We start from the raw sequence: 20,045 nt of genomic DNA, 5'->3' as shown, positions 1-20,045 counted from the left end.
GTACACGGCCGAAATTTCTTTGCACAAAAGGCAATCCCCAACCTGTACTCGATTGTGCAAAAGGAAGTAATGGCATGTCTGGCACACAGTGTTGGGGCAAGGGTTTATCTGACCACTGATACCTGGTCTGCAAAGCATGGTCAGGGCAGGTATATCACCTACACTGCGCATTGGGTAAACCTGCTGACGGCTGCCAAGCATGGAATGCGTGGCTCTGCAGAGGAGTTGGTGACACCGCCACGACTTGCAGGCAGGCCTGCTGCCACCTCCTCTACTCCTCCTACTCCATCCTCTTCCATAACCTCCTCGGCTGAGTCCTCTTCTGCTGCTGCGTCTTGCTCCACATCAATGGCACCTCCCCAGCTCCCCAGGTACTGTTCCACATCCCGGATACGGCAGTGGCACGCCGTCTTGGGGTTGACTTGCCTGAAAGCAGAGAGTCACACTGGACCAGCACTCCTGTCCGCCCTGAACGCATCAGGTGGATCAGTGGCTGACTCCGCACCAACTGGAGATCGGCAAAGTGGTTTGTGACATCGGAAGAAATTTGTTGGCGGCATTGCATTTGGGCAAGTTGACACATGTGCCTTGCATGGCACATGTGTGTAATCTGATCGTACAACGCTTTGTGCATAAGTACCCAGGCTTACATGACGTCCTTAAGAAGGCCAGGAAGGTGTGTGGCCATTTCAGGCGTTCCTACACGGCCATGGCGCACTTTTCCGATATCCAGCAGCGAAACAACATGCCAGTGAGGCGCTTGATTTGCGACAGCCCGACACGTTGGAATTCAACACTCCTAATGTTCGACCGCCTGCTCCAACAAGAAAAAGCCGTTAACAAGTATTTGTATGACCGGGGTGCTAGGACAGCCTCTGCAGAGCTGGGAATTTTTTTGCCACGTTACTGGACGCTCATGCGCAATGCCTGTAGGCTCATGCGTCCTTTTGAGGAGGTGACAAACCTAGTCAGTCGCACCGAAGGCACCATCAGCGACATCATACCATTTGTTTTCTTCCTGGAGCGTGCCCTGCAAAGAGTGCTGGATCAGGCCGTAGATGAACGTGAAGAGGAAGAGTTGTGGTTACAATAACCACCAGAAACAGCCTTATCACCATCGCTTGCTGGACCTGCGGCAACGCTGGAAGAGGATTGTGAGGAAGAGGAGTTAGAGGAGGAATGTGGATTTGAGGAGGAGGAGGAAGACCAACCACAACAGGCATCCCAGGGTGCTCGTTGTCACCTATCTGGTACTCGTGGTGTTGTACGTGGCTGGGGGGAAGAAATACCTTCAGAGAGATCACTGAGGATGAGGAACAGGACATGAGTAGCTCGGCATCCAACCTTGTGCAAATGGGGTCTTTTGCTGTCGTGCCTGTTGAGGGACCATCGTATAAAAAGGCTGAAGGAGAATTACCTGTACTCCGCTACTAGAGCCCCGGTATAAGCAGAAAGTGCCTGAAATGTTACCGAATTATGGCAAGTCGGAAAGGATGCAGCAGTTCCAAAATCAATTAAAAAGTATGCTTTACACAGCGTATAAGGGTGATGTCACAGCATAACGGGAATCTAACAGGGGAAGAGGTGAAAGTAATCCTCCTCCTCCCACGACCACGCCGGCAAGGACAGGACGCTTTACAGACGTGTTGTTGATGGAGGACATGCAGAGCTTTTTAAGTCCTTCGCATCGCCACAGCCCTTCGGGGTCCACCCTCAGAGAACGACTCGACCGACAGGTAGCAGACTACCTCGCCTTAACTGCAGATATCGACACTCTGAGGAGCGATGAACCCCTTGACTACTGGGTGTGCAGGCTTGACCTGTGGCCTGAGCTATCCCAAATTGCGATAGAACTTCTGGCCTGCCCCGCTTCAAGTGTCCTGTCAGAAAGGTTCTTCAGTGTAGCAGGAGGTATTGTCACTGAGAAGAGAAGTCGCCTAGGTCAAAAAAGTCTAGATTACCTCACCTTTATTAAGATGAATGAGGGATGGATCCCGAAGGGACTGACAGTGGGCGATACACCTATCTGGTGGCACATTAGATTGCACACACAGTGCCCCAAATTTGAAGTAGGAGGACTGACCAAGCATCTTGTGTGTGTGTGTGTGAGGGGGCAGTGTGTGTGATGGGAGCAGTCTATGTATGGGAGGCAGTCTGTAAGGGGGCAGTGTGTGTGTGACTGAGGGGTGTAGTGTGTGTGTGTGTGTGTGTGTGTGTGTGTGTGTGAGGTGCATAGGGTCTATGCTGTGTATAGGTGGGTGAGATCTGAAAATCTATCTTAATGTCTCCCCCTGCTTTCTTACCTTTTACCAGGGAGGGAGGACATTATGCTGCAAGCCCTGGTTGTCCAGTAGTGGCATGTTCACTTTGTCCTCCAGCTCCTCTGTCTCCAGACTGACTTTCGTGACCTCCTGCACCTCCATCTCCAGACTGACTTTCGTGTCCTCCTATGTTAACACACGGCAACACTCTGACCAGCCTGCTTGTGGGAACAACACAGAGCATCCCTCCCTCTGCTGGAACTAAGTGCCAGCTGGCTGGTGAGGGAAATCTTTGATCCCCCTCACCAGCCTGAGAGGGCTTACAGCAAGACTGGCTATGCATGGGTCGGCAGGGGAGATGAAATGATCTCCCCTGCAGGCAGGGGAGGGCTGGCAGCCTCAGGCCTGGGGGGCAAATCCAGTCAAGTGGCCCATTGCACCCCCGAATCAGCTCACCATCCATGCCCACCTTTTCCTGGTTTTATAACGGATATTGATGTTATGCTAATCAGTAGCTCTTTTCCATACCCACTCCTTTGCGGCTCCGACTTTCAATGTTGTTAGAGCGCAGGCTGAGAATCTCTGAGCCTGTGCTCTGACTCACTAACTGAGCACCGGAACCACGAGGGAGGGGGATATGATCTGACTGCACCTACTGCTGGTGTGCACCAGTGGACCACTAGGGAATCATTTTAAATTAAAGGGACACTCCAGTGCCAGGAAAACAAATCGGCTTCCTGGCAATGCAGGTCCCCTCTCCCTCCCACCCCCATCCCATGTTGCTGAAGGGGTTAGAACCTGAGACCGATGTCCCTCTGCGCTGGTTTAGGGTCCGCCCACGCTCCTCCCCCTGTGACGTCATCCGGCAGGGGAGACCGGTTGCGCATGCGCGGCCCTAGGCGGGGGAGACCTCTCCATAGGAAAGCATTGAAAATACTTTCATTGCTTTCCTATGGGGATTTTAGCGACGCTGGAGGTCCTCACATAGCGTGAGGACGTCCAGCGACACTATAGCACAGAAAACATGTGCTATAAACCAGGACGTAGAACTCCTCCTCTAGTAGACAGCCACTAGAGGAGGAGTTAACCCTGCAATGTACTTATTGCAGTTCATGAAAATTGCAATATTTACAGTTGCAGGGTTAAGGGTAGTGGGAGTTGGCACCCAGACCACTCCAATGGGCAGAATGGGTCTGGGTGCCTGGAGTGTCCCTTCAATGTGCTGGTGTCCTAAACTTGTGAGCTGTGTTGGCCACCGGGCACCTCTGTTGTCATGGCACCCTACGTGACCCCACAGCTTGCACACCTCAAAGGCTGGCCTGCTGACAGACACACTGACACTCACTCTCAATAACACACACACACACAAACCCTGAAAGACAAACACTCACTGACAGGCAGACACATACACACACACACACACACACTCACTTTCAGACACACACAAACACACACTTACTGACAGACACACTTACTTTCAGACACACACACTCACTTCCAGACACACACACACACACACACACACTTCCAGACACACACACACACACACACACTTCCAGATACACACACACACACTCACACTTCCAGACACACACACTCAGCTTGCACACCTCAAAGGCTGGCCCTGTTGACAGGCACACTGGCACTCACTCTCAATAACACACACACACACACACAAACCCTGACAGACAGACAGACACACACACCGACAGACACACACACACACCGACAGACACACACACACACACACTTCCAGACACACACACACACTTCCAGACACACACACACACACACACACTTCCAGACACACACTCACACTTCCAGACACACACACACACACACACACTTCCAGACACACACTCACACTTCCAGACACACACTCACACTTCCAGACACACACTCACACTTCCAGACATACAATCACAGTTCCAGACACACACACACTTCCAGACACACACTCACACTCACACTTCCAGACACACACTCACACTCACACTTCCAGACACACACTCACTTCCAGACACACACTCACACTTCCAGACACACACTCACACTTCCAGACACACACTCACACTCACACTTCCAGACACACACTCACACTTCCAGACACACACACTTCCAGACACACACTCACACTCACACTTCCAGACACACACTCACTTCCAGACACACACTCACACTCACACGTCCAGACACACACTCACACTTCCAGAAACACTCACACACACACTTCCAGACACACACTCACACTCACACTTCCAGACACACACACACTTCCAGACACACACTCACACTTCCAGACAAACACTCACACTCACACTTCCAGACACACACACACACAAATTCCTTGTTGCTCCTACCTTTAGGAGTCATCTGGGTCCTTTCCCCGCGGTCCAGTGACTTCCTGCTCTTCTCTGCTCCCTCGCGCAGTTTAGTGATGCGGGGCCGGAATGACGTCATATTCCGGCTCCCGGCATCACCAGAGATGGCGCGCGAGGGAGTAGGAAGATCATCAGCAGAGGCAGTGCTCCCTCGCCGCCTGCCTCCTTCCTCACGCGGACGGTATGTTCCTGCAGAGTAGGCACCTGCTGTCTGGGACAAGCAGGTGCCTACTCTGCCTTGCTACCGGGGCGCCCTAGGTGGCCAGCTGACCACCTGCTGGGCTCCCTGTAACAGGCCATCAGCCTGCTCCGCGCGGCACCCCCTCCTCCTGGCGCCCAGGACGGCACTGCAGCGGCCGTTTTGCAAACAATTTAGGGCGGCCTCCCTGCCCCCCAGCCCAGCCCGGCCGCTGCCTGCAGGCCTTGGTCCATGGCCATCAAGGCCAACCGGGCATTTTCTGCAGAACCCACCCCCGCCCACCTGAAATCCAGGGATTTCCAGGGACCAGGTTGACTACCCATGGGTTAGCTTAACATACTAATGTTGAGAAAACACCAGTACTTAAAAGGGACATTTGGAACACAGAGTCATCTGGAATGGCCCCAATTTTAAAAGCATGGTTGAACCTCTGAAAAAGTGTGCTTATGGGGAGGAGTCAACACATTTGCCAGCTGTCTGGCATGCCTGGATCGGTATAAGTAAGCTTGGGTGATCTTTCTGTGGATTTGTTTTTGGATACTTAAGAGGTAAGTAGCATAGATTTTTTTCTTACACATTTTAAATTGCTTGTAAAGTTACCGTATATACTCGAGTATAAGCCGACCCGAATATAAGCCGAGGCCCCTAATTTTACCCCAAAAAACTGGGAAAACTTATTGACTCGAGTATAAGACTAGGGTGGGAAATGCAGCAGCTACTGGTAAATGTCTAAATAAAATTAGATCCTAAAAAAATTATATTAATTGAATATTTATTTACAGTGTGTGTATATAATGAATGCAGTGTGTGTATGAGCGCAGTGTGTGTGTATGAGCGCAGTGTGTGTGTGTATGAGCGCAGTGTGTGTGTATGAGCGCAGTGTGTGTGTATGAGTGCGGTGTGTGTGTATGAGTGCAGTGTGTGTATGAGTGCAGTGTGTGTGTGTATGAGTGCAGTGTGTGTATGAGTGCAGTGTGTGTATGAGTGTAGTGTGTATGAGTGCAGTGTGTGTATGAGTGCAGTGTGTGTGTGTATGCAGTGTGTGTGTGTGTGTATGCAGTGTGTGTGTATGATGCAGTGTGTGTGTATGATGCAGTGTGCGTGTGTATGATGCAGTGTATGTTTGTGTTGCAGAGCCTTGGTGGGGGTGGGCATTTTTTATTATTATTATTTTTATTATTATTTTATTTTATTATTTTTATTTTTTTTCATCCCCCCTCCCTGCTTGATACATGGCAGGGAGGGGGGCTCTCCTTCCCTGGTGGTCCAGTGGCATTGGCAGTTCAGTGGGGGGAGGGGGGCTGGCAGGAAGCACTTACCTCTCCTGCAGCTCCTGTCAGCTCCCTTCTCCTCCGCGCCGGTCCGTGCAGCTCCTCTGTCAGCTCACACTGTAAGTCTCGCGAGAGCCGCACTATGACCCCGCGGCTCTCGCAAGATTTACACTGGGAGCTGACCGAGGTGCTGAACGGACCGGCGCAGAGGAGGAGGGAGCTGACAGGAACTGCAGGAGAGGTAAGCGCTCGCTGCCAGCCCCCTGTCTGTATTATGGCAATGTAAATAAGTATATACGAGTATAAGCCGAGTTGGGGATTTTCAGCACAAAAAATGTGCTGAAAAACTCGGCTTATACTCGAGTATATACGGTATTCGTGTTGCAAGCAAATAGGGACATAAAGGATATCTATATTTATAGACATAAGAAATATTCGGATAACAGTGAACACAACTGCTAGCTTCAAACACGTCTGCCAACTTTGAATTCATTGTCAGTGACCCTAAAAATTTCCATAATGATGTTCCCCGGTGATTACAGGAACTCTGTTAGAGTCTATGAATCACATGCCAGAACATAAAGAACACAAAGATTCATGACTTTGAAAGAATAATATCCCAAATTATTCCAACTATGACCAACTTTTGGTCCAGCATAATATTTTAAATACAAATTGTTAGCTTTCAAACAGACCATATTAAAATATTTACAATGAACAATACATTTTAATTCAGTTACAGGTAAAGTATGTGTAATATATACTGTAATGTTCTAATTACTTCAAGATGCTTTGGTTTAATATTATTTTAAGAGTTCACCTCATGGAAGACATGGACTTATTTAAAGGGACACTTTAGCTTAATGAAGCCGTTTTGGTGTATAGAACATGTCCCTGCAGCCTCACTGCTCAATCCTCTGCCATTTAGGAGTTAAATCCCTTTTGTTTATGAAACCTAGTCACACCTCCCTGCATGTGACTTGCACAGCCTTCCATAAACACTTCCTGTAAAGAGAGCCCTATTTAGGCTTTCTTTATTGCAAGTTATGTTTGATTAAGATTTTCTTATCCCCTGCTATGTTAATAGCTTGCTAGACCCTGCAAGAGCCTCCTGTATGTGATTAAAGTTCAATTTAGAGATTGAGATACAATTATTTAAGGTAAATTACATCTGTTTGAAAGTGAAACCAGTTTTTTTTTTCATGCAGGCTCTGTCAATCATAGCCAGGGGAGGTGTGGCTACGGCTGCATAAACAGAAACAAAGTGATTTAACTCCTAAATGACAGTGAATTGAGCAGTGAAATTGCAGGGGAATGATCTATACACTAAAACTGCTTTATTTAGCTAAAGTAATTTAGGTGACTATAGTGTTCCTTTAAGTCAATTCTAAATTTCAGATAGGATAGACAAATTCCTGTGCTTTTCTCTCACTAGGCATAAGATAATTAGGAGCAGTCTACTTTCCATCATGCTGGTTGTCTCTTTGTCAATGATTCCTCTGTTCTTAAGAATTTCAATTGTTAAGAGAACAAGGAAAAGTAACATTGGAAAAAAGAACAACCTTTGACTGTGATTGAGTAATCTGAGGACTAAGAACAGCTTTTTCCAGCTAATGAGGATTTCAATGACCTATTGAGTTTATTGTACTGCTCTCACCTTGAGAACAAAACTGTGATGCTACAATACTTTGTTGAATATTATTTTCTACGTTTTGGATTACTATAAATGTAATAGTTTTTTAAAAACACCTCACTTTGGCACAAATAATGGGGGTTTAGTTACAGCATATGGTCACTTATATCATAAGCCTGCCACAATACCAATCTACCCCATCTTTTGCAGGTCCTATTCTGGCAACCTAATGCCTGCTTTTATGAGATTAACCCTATTAACTGGGTCATCTAACCTTCTGGGACTTTCTGCACTGCAACGTTAAATAGGGCCCTGAAATGAGGGACCTGTGATGGGGATAAATATATATATATATAAGTATCCAAAGAGGTAGCAGCACTCACGGAGTTTAAAAATTATATTCTTTATTTGGTCATTTAAAAATTGTGATCAACGTTTCAGTCCTCTAAACGGGACTTTTCTCAGGATCAATACAATAAAACAGTCAATAAAACAAACTTATATAGACATGAACATTAACATTAACTAAATTAGCTTACCCCCAGGTGAAGTGCATTCCCGAACGGCGTTCTAACTTGATCAGGGCGCATGCACTTTATCAATAATTTGATATCACCAATCTTTGCCATGCACATTATCACTTTTATTGATCATTTATGACTTAGCCTTACTATTTGGCATTACAATAATCTGGAATTGTAATCCAGATTCAGCACAATGTACTTTATTCTTAATATGCATTTCATTCTTGGCATGCACTTTTTCTTCTCCTGTTCACTCCCTTTATTCCTTAGAACGAGCAGTTCATAACACACACTATCAACACATCCGCATCCCTATTTCCATGATGATAATATTTGCATCGCGTCGCCATGGAAACGCACGCGGTAACGTCACGTCATGACGTCACGGGGGCAGAGTCTCTTTTGCACATGCGCACTGATCAAGTTAGAACGCCGTTCGGGAATGCACTTCACCTGGGGGTAAGCTAATTTAGTTAATGTTAATGTTCATGTCTATATAAGTGTCTTGATGTCTTGATAAAGACCGCTAGACGGTCGAAACGTCGATTTTTTTTTTGCGTGCTATTTGAATACAGTAATTTGATTTACCAAATCCATGGAGTGCTCTCATTTCTTGCTTTGTTTATATATATATATATATATATATATATATATATATATGTATATGTGTGTGTGTGTGTGTGTGTGTGTGTGTATACATATACATATATATATATATATATATATATATATATATACATATATATATGTGTGTGTGTGTATATATATGTTTCCCTCTCTAATATTCACTCCCTTTAAGTACCAATGTGTACCTCTTCTTAATCATACAGTTTATACATGCCATTGTTTCATTTTCCTTTTCATTTTCCATTTCCTTTACTGTCATTCATGTTTTCTCTTTTCTCCCTTTTAACCTTAATGTCACCTAGACAATTTCCTTATTCCCCACAGCGGATTTCTCATCTTGGCTTTCTTCTTGCATCTACCTTTCTTTACCTTCCTCTTCATTTCCAGTGTGTTGCTTATCTGTAGCTATAGCGTGTTTTCACACATCATCTCTTACTTCTCTTTCCCAGTATTTTCCAGTCTGCAATATTAAGGTTTAGAGAGGCTGTGGTGTGTCGTCATAGTGAGGACAGACACAACTCTGTTAAGTACAAAATAACTTCATTGAGCAATCCTTAAAGGGAAACTAGTCACCAGAACAACTACAGTTTAACATTAAACCTGCCTTTTGTGGGACAGCATAGCATGCCCTAGTGTCGGTAAAGGGATATAAACAACTATCCTACATCTGCTGCAAGGGTACTGGAAATGAGGGTTAACTACCCCTTTAAGAAGACTCTACAGAAAAGAAAAACATGAACACTGTGCATCAAGGATGTAACACAAAACAATTAAATGTGACACTTACTTGCAAAGGAACAATATAGAGCAGTATCATATGTGCAGTGTATATACAATGCAATGCTGCTCTAAATCTCCTGCACTGCAAACAGACTCCTTTTTCATAAATAAATGTATAATAAAACAATATTAAACAGGATATTACCATTATGCTGCTTTTTATCCGCCTAGTGTGCACTTTTCATCACTCACACCTCGATCCCTCCGCCTTACTTGGCAAGGTTTACTTCCACTTGCAGTCACGGTGTCCTTACTCTGCCAAACCTCCCCAACGCGTTTCATCTGAGTAACAGGCTTCCTCAGAACATAAAGATAAACCTTTCCATGTCCGTACTTATAACAAAACTTTCATGAATTAAATACGAATCTTACAACTACCTAATAACAAAGTATCACTATATTATACATTTAAACTATATTGTAGATCAAAATTATTATTTGAACTTTTTACTGCCTGTTGCTTCCTATTTCATTGAAATAGATAGAGTTAAGATAATATCTCTAAATTAAACACTTATTCCAGGCAGCGGTAGAAGATTCCTTAAATCCCTTCATTTGACAACAACAACAAAAAAAAGACATAACCCAAACTAGAAATACAATAAAAACACTATAAATAAATACTGAAATTTCTTGGAGAGTATTGATTGCTGCTTTTTTAATAGGGAACTAGGAAAAGTATGGATGTCTTGAAGAAGGTCCAGGGTAAGACAGAAATCTAACTTTCCATATTTACTTAATTATTTTTCACATAAAATGGAAAATTTACTTTGAATTCACAATTTCCCAATAATTCACCAAGTAACCAAGTTCAATAAAACATAAACCATCATAAATATGATCCAATGTATGCTGTAATATACATTTTCTGTAGACATGGTTAGTGACTGGTGAAATGTACATTCTCTCCAATTTTCACAAACAAGGATCACAATCTACATAACTATTATCAACCATGTTTTGGGCTTAGTTTCATTGATGACTCTCCCCTTTAATAATTTTGCACCAGTTTTTAGAACAGAACACTAATAAATCCATCCAATATAGGTTTCCTGCTTTTGTTACATTATGTTATGAGGCATAAAAAAGATGCAATTAACAATATATTACTAGGATTGGTCATGGGAACAGATCTTCTAAATTCAGTTTGACAGCCGCTAAAGGTGTTTAATTTGCCAAATGTAAACATTGCCAGCTCTCAGAAACGGTAATGATTAATATTTCCAGTGACAGCATGTATGCACCAAAACTACTACATTAAGATGTAGTAGTTTTGATACTTAGACTGTTTCTTTAACAAATGCTTATGTTTTGTGTTAACAAAACATAGTAGTTATTTACTAATTAAAAATAGTGTTAGAAAATATCATGAATAAATTCAGATAATGAAACTATTTTAGCACGCTAGTTGATCTCATGTTAAAAATTCATAGCATATACCACATACATCTTTATTTGTACACAATTTATGTGGAATATTATTTTTTGTTGGTCAAAGCACAAATAAAGACAGTTACACAAAACATTTTAGATGTAAACTTTGTATTTTTTACCCTTCATGCCCCTGGTTAGCACATACCCCTAAAGAAGAAAAGGTTAAATACATCAAATGCTAAAAATATCAAACGTTTTAATATGGTTAATTATAAGATTTTTTAACATTTCAATTACAGTATTGTATGACAAGAGTCCTCCCTTATTCTCATAGTTTGACACGGCTTATGCAACCTGCAGCTGTACAGTGATGCCCTGCTGAGAAAGGGGTGGAGTGTAACAAATTAGTGGTATTACACCTGATCCTATGCTTGATAGTGAAAAAAATGCATCCCCTAATACCTGTCCCTATGTATTATTATTTTTTTGTTTGTTTGTTTTCTTGTGATACTTTTATTATTGTTGATAGTATGTTTGATATTTTTTACCAGACAAAAAAGACTCTCAAATGCTTTGAAACACATAAATGATAAGCATCGTAGTGTCCCTTACCAGTTTGAGTTCGCATAATGACTTCTCATTGGAGAAAGTAGTGAAAAAAGTCTGTAAAATAAAAATAAAAGGTTCAATTAATTCAGATCTTACATATCACCATGCATTTAAAAAAATATGTCTGTCTGTCTGTCTGTCTGTCTGTCTATCTATCTATCTATCCACCTTTTACATATTTGTCATTAAATATGCACAAATATATAGAATTAAGATTATTTTCATCTTTCCTATTATGTTGACTAGTGTTGTCGCGAACCCGAAATTTTCGGTTCGCGAACGGCGAACGCGAACTTCCGCAAATGTTCGCGAACCGGCGAACCGCGCGAACCGCCATTGACTTCAATGGGCAGGCGAATTTTAAAAACAACAGGGACTCTTTCTGGCCACAAAAGTGATGGAAAAGTTGTTTCAAGGGGACTAACACCTGGACTGTGGCATGCCGGAGGGGGATCCATGGCAAAACTCCCATGGAAAATTGCACAGTTGATGCAGAGTCTGCTTTTAATCCATAAAGGGCAGAAATCACCTAACATTGACACCTGTCCTCAAAGCCCAGCCCTGATACACACTGACAGAGCAGAATAGAGACTGTTCCCCGTCCTCAGAGACCATGATACACACTGACACAGAGCAGAATAGAGACTGTTACCCCTACATAGGGTCACTTGGCAGATATGGATTGACACCTGTCCTCAAAACCCCTGATACACACTGACACAGAGCAGAATAGAGACTGTTTCCTGTCCACAGAGACCATGATACACACTGACACAGAGCAGAATAGAGACTGTTCACCGTCCACAGAGACCATGATACACACTGACACAGAGCAGAATAGAGACTGTCCCCCCTACATAGGGTCACTTGGCAGGTATGGATTGACACCTGTCCTCAAAGCCCCTGATACACACTGACACAGAGCAGAATAGGGACTGTTCCTCCTACATAGGGTCACTTGGCAGATATGGATTGACACCTATCCTAATGATCCCTGATACACACTGACACAGAGCAGAATAGAGACTGTTCCCCCTACATAGGGTCACTTGGCAGATATGGATTGACACCTATCGTAATGATCCCTGATACACACTGACAGAGAGCAGAATAGGGACTGTTCCCTGTCCACAGAGACCATGATACACACTGACACAGAGCAGAATAGAGACTGTTCACCGTCCACAGAGACCATGATACACACTGACACAGAGCAGAATAGGGACTGTTCCCCCTACATAGGGTCACTTGGCAGATATGGATTGACACCTGTCCTCAAAACCCCTGATACACACTGACACAGAGCAGAATAGGGACTGTTCCCCCTACATAGGGTCACTTGGCAGATATGGATTGACACCTGTCCTCAAAACCCCTGATACACACTGACACAGAGCAGAATAGAGACTGTTCCCTGTCCACAGAGACCATGATACACACTGACACAGAGCAGAATAGAGACTGTTCACCGTCCACAGAGACCATGATACACACTGACACAGAGCAGAATAGAGACTGTTCACCGTCCACAGAGACCATGATACACACTGACACAGAGCAGAATAGAGACTGTCCCCCCTACATAGGGTCACTTGGCAGGTATGGATTGACACCTGTCCTCAAAGCCCCTGATACACACTGACACAGAGCAGAATAGGGACTGTTCCTCCTACATAGGGTCACTTGGCAGATATGGATTGACACCTGTCCTCAAAGCCCCTGATACACACTGACACAGAGCAGAATAGAGACTGTTACCCCTACATAGGGTCACTTGGCAGATATGGATTGACACCTGTCCTCAAAACCCCTGATACACACTGACACAGAGCAGAATAGAGACTGTTCCCTGTCCACAGAGACCATGATACACACTGACACAGAGCAGAATAGAGACTGTTCACCGTCCACAGAGACCATGATACACACTGACACAGAGCAGAATAGAGACTGTCCCCCCTACATAGGGTCACTTGGCAGGTATGGATTGACACCTGTCCTCAAAGCCCCTGATACACACTGACACAGAGCAGAATAGGGACTGTTCCTCCTACATAGGGTCACTTGGCAGATATGGATTGACACCTATCCTAATGATCCCTGATACACACTGACACAGAGCAGAATAGAGACTGTTCCCCCTACATAGGGTCACTTGGCAGATATGGATTGACACCTATCGTAATGATCCCTGATACACACTGACAGAGAGCAGAATAGGGACTGTTCCCTGTCCACAGAGACCATGATACACACTGACACAGAGCAGAATAGAGACTGTTCACCGTCCACAGAGACCATGATACACACTGACACAGAGCAGAATAGGGACTGTTCCCCCTACATAGGGTCACTTGGCAGATATGGATTGACACCTGTCCTCAAAACCCCTGATACACACTGACACAGAGCAGAATAGGGACTGTTCCCCCTACATAGGGTCACTTGGCAGATATGGATTGACACCTGTCCTCAAAACCCCTGATACACACTGACACAGAGCAGAATAGAGACTGTTCCCTGTCCACAGAGACCATGATACACACTGACACAGAGCAGAATAGAGACTGTTCACCGTCCACAGAGACCATGATACACACTGACACAGAGCAGAATAGAGACTGTTCACCGTCCACAGAGACCATGATACACACTGACACAGAGCAGAATAGAGACTGTCCCCCCTACATAGGGTCACTTGGCAGGTATGGATTGACACCTGTCCTCAAAGCCCCTGATACACACTGACACAGAGCAGAATAGGGACTGTTCCTCCTACATAGGGTCACTTGGCAGATATGGATTGACACCTGTCCTCAAAGCCCCTGATACACACTGACACAGAGCAGAATAGGGACTGTTCCTCCTACATAGGGTCACTTGGCAGATATGGATTGACACCTGTCCTCAAAACCCCTGATACACACTGACACAGAGCAGAATAGGGACTGTTCCCTGTCCACAGAGTCCATGATACACACTGACACAGAGCAGAATAGAGACTTTTCCCCGTCCACAGAGACCATGATACACACTGACACAGAGCAGAATAGGGACTGTTCCTCCTACATAGGGTCACTTGGCAGATATGGATTGACACCTATCCTAATGATCCCTGATACACACTGACACAGAGCAGAATAGAGACTGTTCCCCCTACATAGGGTCACTTGGCAGATATGGATTGACACCTATCGTAATGATCCCTGATACACACTGACAGAGAGCAGAATAGGGACTGTTCCCTGTCCACAGAGACCATGATACACACTGACACAGAGCAGAATAGAGACTGTTCACCGTCCACAGAGACCATGATACACACTGACACAGAGCAGAATAGGGACTGTTCCCCCTACATAGGGTCACTTGGCAGATATGGATTGACACCTGTCCTCAAAACCCCTGATACACACTGACACAGAGCAGAATAGAGACTGTTCCCTGTCCACAGAGACCATGATACACACTGACACAGAGCAGAATAGAGACTGTTCACCGTCCACAGAGACCATGATACACACTGACACAGAGCAGAATAGAGACTGTTCACCGTCCACAGAGACCATGATACACACTGACACAGAGCAGAATAGAGACTGTTCACCGTCCACAGAGACCATGATACACACTGACACAGAGCAGAATAGAGACTGTCCCCCCTACATAGGGTCACTTGGCAGGTATGGATTGACACCTGTCCTCAAAGCCCCTGATACACACTGACACAGAGCAGAATAGGGACTGTTCCTCCTACATAGGGTCACTTGGCAGATATGGATTGACACCTGTCCTCAAAGCCCCTGATACACACTGACACAGAGCAGAATAGGGACTGTTCCTCCTACATAGGGTCACTTGGCAGATATGGATTGACACCTGTCCTCAAAACCCCTGATACACACTGACACAGAGCAGAATAGGGACTGTTCCCTGTCCACAGAGTCCATGATACACACTGACACAGAGCAGAATAGAGACTGTTCCCCGTCCACAGAGACCATGATACACACTGACACAGAGCAGAATAGGGACTGTTACCCCTACATAGGGTCACTTGGCAGGTATGGATTGACACCTGTCCTCAAAGCCCATGATACACACTGGGGGGAGCTACTGTCCTCCCCAACCCCTGCGCGGTGGGTGGGGGCCATAAATCACAATGGGGGGACCTACTGTCCTCCCCCCCTCGGCCCCCACCCCTGCACGGTGGGTGGGGGCCATAAATCACCCCACAGTGTTTGGTTCTAATGAGTGCAACGTAAATGGCTGCACAGGAGCTGGCCAACTGGAGAATTCAAAAGAGAAAACATGCACTGGAACTAATCGAGAAAGAGGAAAGACAGCCATTCAGATGACAAAGCTGACACACAAGGGGTTAATTGAAATTGATACCGTGCCCGATCAGAACTTGACCCTAGAGGATCTGTCTGATTCTGTGTGGCAGCCTCAGGATTCTCAGCAGGATTGCATCTCAGAGAAAAGGGACACAACATCCCAACACAAGAGCCACCTTTTAGATCAGGACTGCCTTATATGCAAAGGGCTGATAAACCCCCCAGGTGATGCTGACTTAAGCCAATGGGTAATTACCAAGAAACCATGAATATGCTCCAAAATTTGAGCAATGGCCTTCAGTTCCCAGGAGAATTCTCTGTAATTATAGGAGAGAGTCAGGGTGCTAATATTATGCCACCTCTCCATGTGCCAAATACTGTTCCAGCAGGTCTCCCATATCAATCTTTTCCATTGTATCCAGAAGCAGCCTACCCTGGCTGGCATGGTATGTTGCCCCCTACTCATGCAGTAAATCCATTGTCCATTGACCCAGCCAATCTCTTCTCTTACCCGCTTTCACAAATAATACCACCTAACTTCTTATCTGATCAACATTTTACTGCAGGACCTCAACCTTTTGCATAAATGTTGTAGTTTTGTTATATTTACGTTTTTTTTTTTTTTTTTAACTGTTATGTTTTAGCGAAATATTGAAAAAAAATACATGTAATGTGCTGAACATCAAAGCTGAAATTTTAATTTGTCTCAGTAAGTTGAAAGCCATACTTTCTATGGGAGTTTCAAATGTTCAATAATTGTTTTCTGAAGAAAGCATAACTGTCTGTTTTTAGCAAGCAACAACCCCATATTAAGCTGTTTATTCACTGAACATCTATTTGTACTGAATTGAAAACTGAATGACAAAATGTAGGCAGAAAACTAATGATTTGAATATATTCTTCAAATACCAGACTTTTTTAATTTGTTTTTTAGTTCACTACTATTCTGTGTTTAGTAATGTATAAGTGTGCCAGATGTGACAAGTTTACATAGGTTAATTATAGCCACTGTTATATCTGGGCTACAAATACATGCATTTTGGCAAACACCTCAAAGCCCATGTAAGCTTTGTGTTGTTGAATTTCAGTGATTTATTTTCTGTTGCATGTGTACAGTTGTACTGTAAAATGGGTAAAGCATGGGATATGTTTTTACATTTGTATACTAAAAATTTTAATATACGTTGAAAAAAAAAAAAAAAGGTCGCATGAGCCTACAGGCATTGCGCATGAGCGTCCAGTAACGTGGCAAAAAAATTCCCAGCTCCCCAGAGGCTGTCCTAGCACCCCGGTCATACAAATATTCATTAACAGCTTTTTCTTGTTGGAGCAGGTGGTCGAACATTAGGAGTGTTGAATTCCAACGTGTAGGGCTGTCGCAAATCAAGCGCCTCACTGGCATGTTGTTTCGCCGCTGGATATCGGCAAAGTGAGCCATGGCCGTGTAGGAACGCCTGAAATGGCCACACACCTTCCTGGCCTGCTTCAGGACGTCCTGTAAGCCTGTGTACTTATGAACAAAGCGTTGTACGATCAGATTACACACATGTGCCATGCACGGCACATGTGCCAACTTGCCCAACTTCAATGCCGCTATCAAATTTTTTCCGTTGTCACACACCACTTTGCCGATATCCAGTTGCTGCGGAGTCAGCCACTTTTCCACCTGTGTGTTCAGGGCGGACAGGAGTGCTTGTCCGGTGTGACTCTCTGCTTTCAAGCAAGTCAAACCCAAGACGGCGTGACACTGCCGTATCCGGGATGTGGAATAGTACCTGGGGAGCTGGGAGGGTGCCGTTGATGTGGAGCAAGAAGCAGCGGCACAAGAGGACTCAGCTGAGGAGGTTATGGAAGAGGATGGAGTAGGAGGAGTAGAGGAGGTGGCAGCAGGACTGCCTGCAATTCGTGGCGGTGTCACCAACTCCTCTGCAATGCCACGCATTCCTTGCTTGTCAGCCGTCAGCAGGTTTACCCAATGCGCAGTGTAGGTGATATACCTGCCCTGACCATGCTTTGCAGACCAGGTATCAGTGGTCAGATGGACCCTTGCCCCAACACTGTGTGCCAGACATGCCATGACTTCCTTTTGCACAATCGAGTACAAGTTGGGGATTGCCTTTTGTGAAAAGAAATTCCGGCCGGGTACCTTCCACTGCGGTGACCCAATAGCTACAAATTTTTTGAACGCCTCAGACTCAACCAGATTGTATGGTAAAAGCTGGCGGGCTAATAGTTCGGACAAGCCAGCTGTCAGACGCTGGGCAAGGGGGTGACTTGGTGACATTGGCTTCTTGCGCTCAAACATGTCCTTGACAGAAACACAGGACTGTGGGCAGATGAGCGGGAACTGCTCAAGGCGGGAGACGGAGTGGCGGATGGTTGAGAGGGGGCAAGAAGGACAGCAGTGGTTGACGTGGCTGAAGATGCTGGACCAGGAGGAGGATGGCGGCTTAGAGTAGGCGTGCTGCTTGTACTCATGTGTTGATCCCATAGGCGTTTGTGATGTGAGATCATGTGCCTACGCAAAGCAGTTGTACCTAGGTGGGTGTTGGACCTCCCACGACTCAGTTTCCTTTGGCACAGGTTGCAAATGGCATCGCTGTTGTCAGAGGCAGACACACAAAAAAAATGCCACACTGCTGAGCTCTGCAATGACGGCATTCTGGTGGTGGACACAGCATGCGTTGATTGGCGTGCTGTCGGGCTGACCCCGGGTGCCGATGCATGCTGTCTGACTGTGCCACTAGCTCCTTGCGACGACCCCCCCCCTGCTTCCAACTCGTCTCCTCCTCCTCTCTGTCTCCCCATCTGAACTTTCGCCCTGTTCTTCTTCTTGCCGAGCGGGCACCCACGTGACATCGGTGGACGCATCGTCATCATCAACCGCTTCGCTTGTATCTGACAACTCAGAAAAGGAAGCAGCAGCGGGTACAACATCATCATCATCACACTGTACTTCCATGTGTTTAATGCTGCCTGCCTGAGACATATCCCTGTTATCTACATCCTCTAGCAATAATGGTTGCGCATCACTCATTTCTTCAAACGGGTGTGTGAATAACTCCTCTGACATACCAAGTAAAGCGGCTGTGGTGCTAGTTTTGGTGGTGGCGGCAGGCGGGTGAGTGGTATCTTGAGAGTTGCCTGAAGCTAAGCTGGAGGAGGATGGTGCGTCAAGGTTCCGAGCGGAGGCTGTACAAGATTGGGTGTCCTGTGTTAGCCAGTCAACTATGTCCTCAGAACTTTTCAAGTTCAGGGTACGTGGCTTCTGAAAACTGGGCATTATTCTAGGGCAAAAGGGAATCACAGCACCACGACCACGACGGCCCCTGCGGGGTGGCCTGCCTCTGCCTGTCATTTTTTTGGGGATTAGTGGTACTATGCGTGCAAGCTACTGTGAGACCAGATTTGATTGGCAATGTGAACTGTAACAGTTCTGCAGAGCACACACTGTAGGCCTGACACACCAGCTTGAAGACAAGTAACTGCTATTCAATCTATAACAGTGAAAAACAAATTTTGGTTTTAAAAGCACGCTATAGAGACACCAGATATGATTGGCAATGTGCACTGGAACAGTTCTGCAGAGCACACACTGTAGGCCTGAGACACCCGCTTGAAGACAAGTAACTGCTATTCAATCTATAACAGTGAAAAACAAATTTTGGTTTTAAAAGCACGCTATAGAGACACCAGATATGATTGGCAATGTGCACTGGAACAGTTCTGCAGAGCACACACTGTAGGCCTGAGACACCCGCTTGAAGACAAGTAACTGCTATTCAATCTATAACAGTGAAAAACAAATTTTGGTTTTAAAAGCACGCTATAGAGACACCAGATATGATTGGCAATGTGCACTGGAACAGTTCTGCAAAGCACACACTGTAGGCCTGAGACACCCGCTTGAAGACAAGTAACTGCTATTCAATCTATAACAGTGAAAAATAAATTTTGGTTTTAAAAGCACGCTATAGAGACACCAGATATGATAGGCAATGTGCACTGGAACAGTTCTGCAGAGCACACGCTGAAGGAAGGACTGACAG

General features: G+C 45.2%; 1 protein-coding gene across 1 annotated transcript in view; it reads right to left on the bottom strand.

The window, feature by feature from the left end:
* Nucleotides 1-20,045, bottom strand: part of RASGEF1B (RasGEF domain family member 1B) — a 434,271-nt gene that overhangs the window by 356,886 nt on the left and 57,340 nt on the right. The window contains exon 2 of the mRNA XM_063458806.1: nucleotides 11,663-11,713. The gene's annotated coding sequence lies outside the window, so the exon portion shown is untranslated. The remainder of the gene's footprint in view (nucleotides 1-11,662; nucleotides 11,714-20,045) is intronic.

The sequence above is a fragment of the Pelobates fuscus genome, chromosome 6, assembly GCF_036172605.1.
Source record: "Pelobates fuscus isolate aPelFus1 chromosome 6, aPelFus1.pri, whole genome shotgun sequence".
NCBI classification, from domain to species: Eukaryota; Metazoa; Chordata; class Amphibia; order Anura; family Pelobatidae; genus Pelobates; species Pelobates fuscus.
Note: the sequence above shows the minus strand (reverse complement) of the source record. Positions and strands in the feature narration are given on the sequence as shown.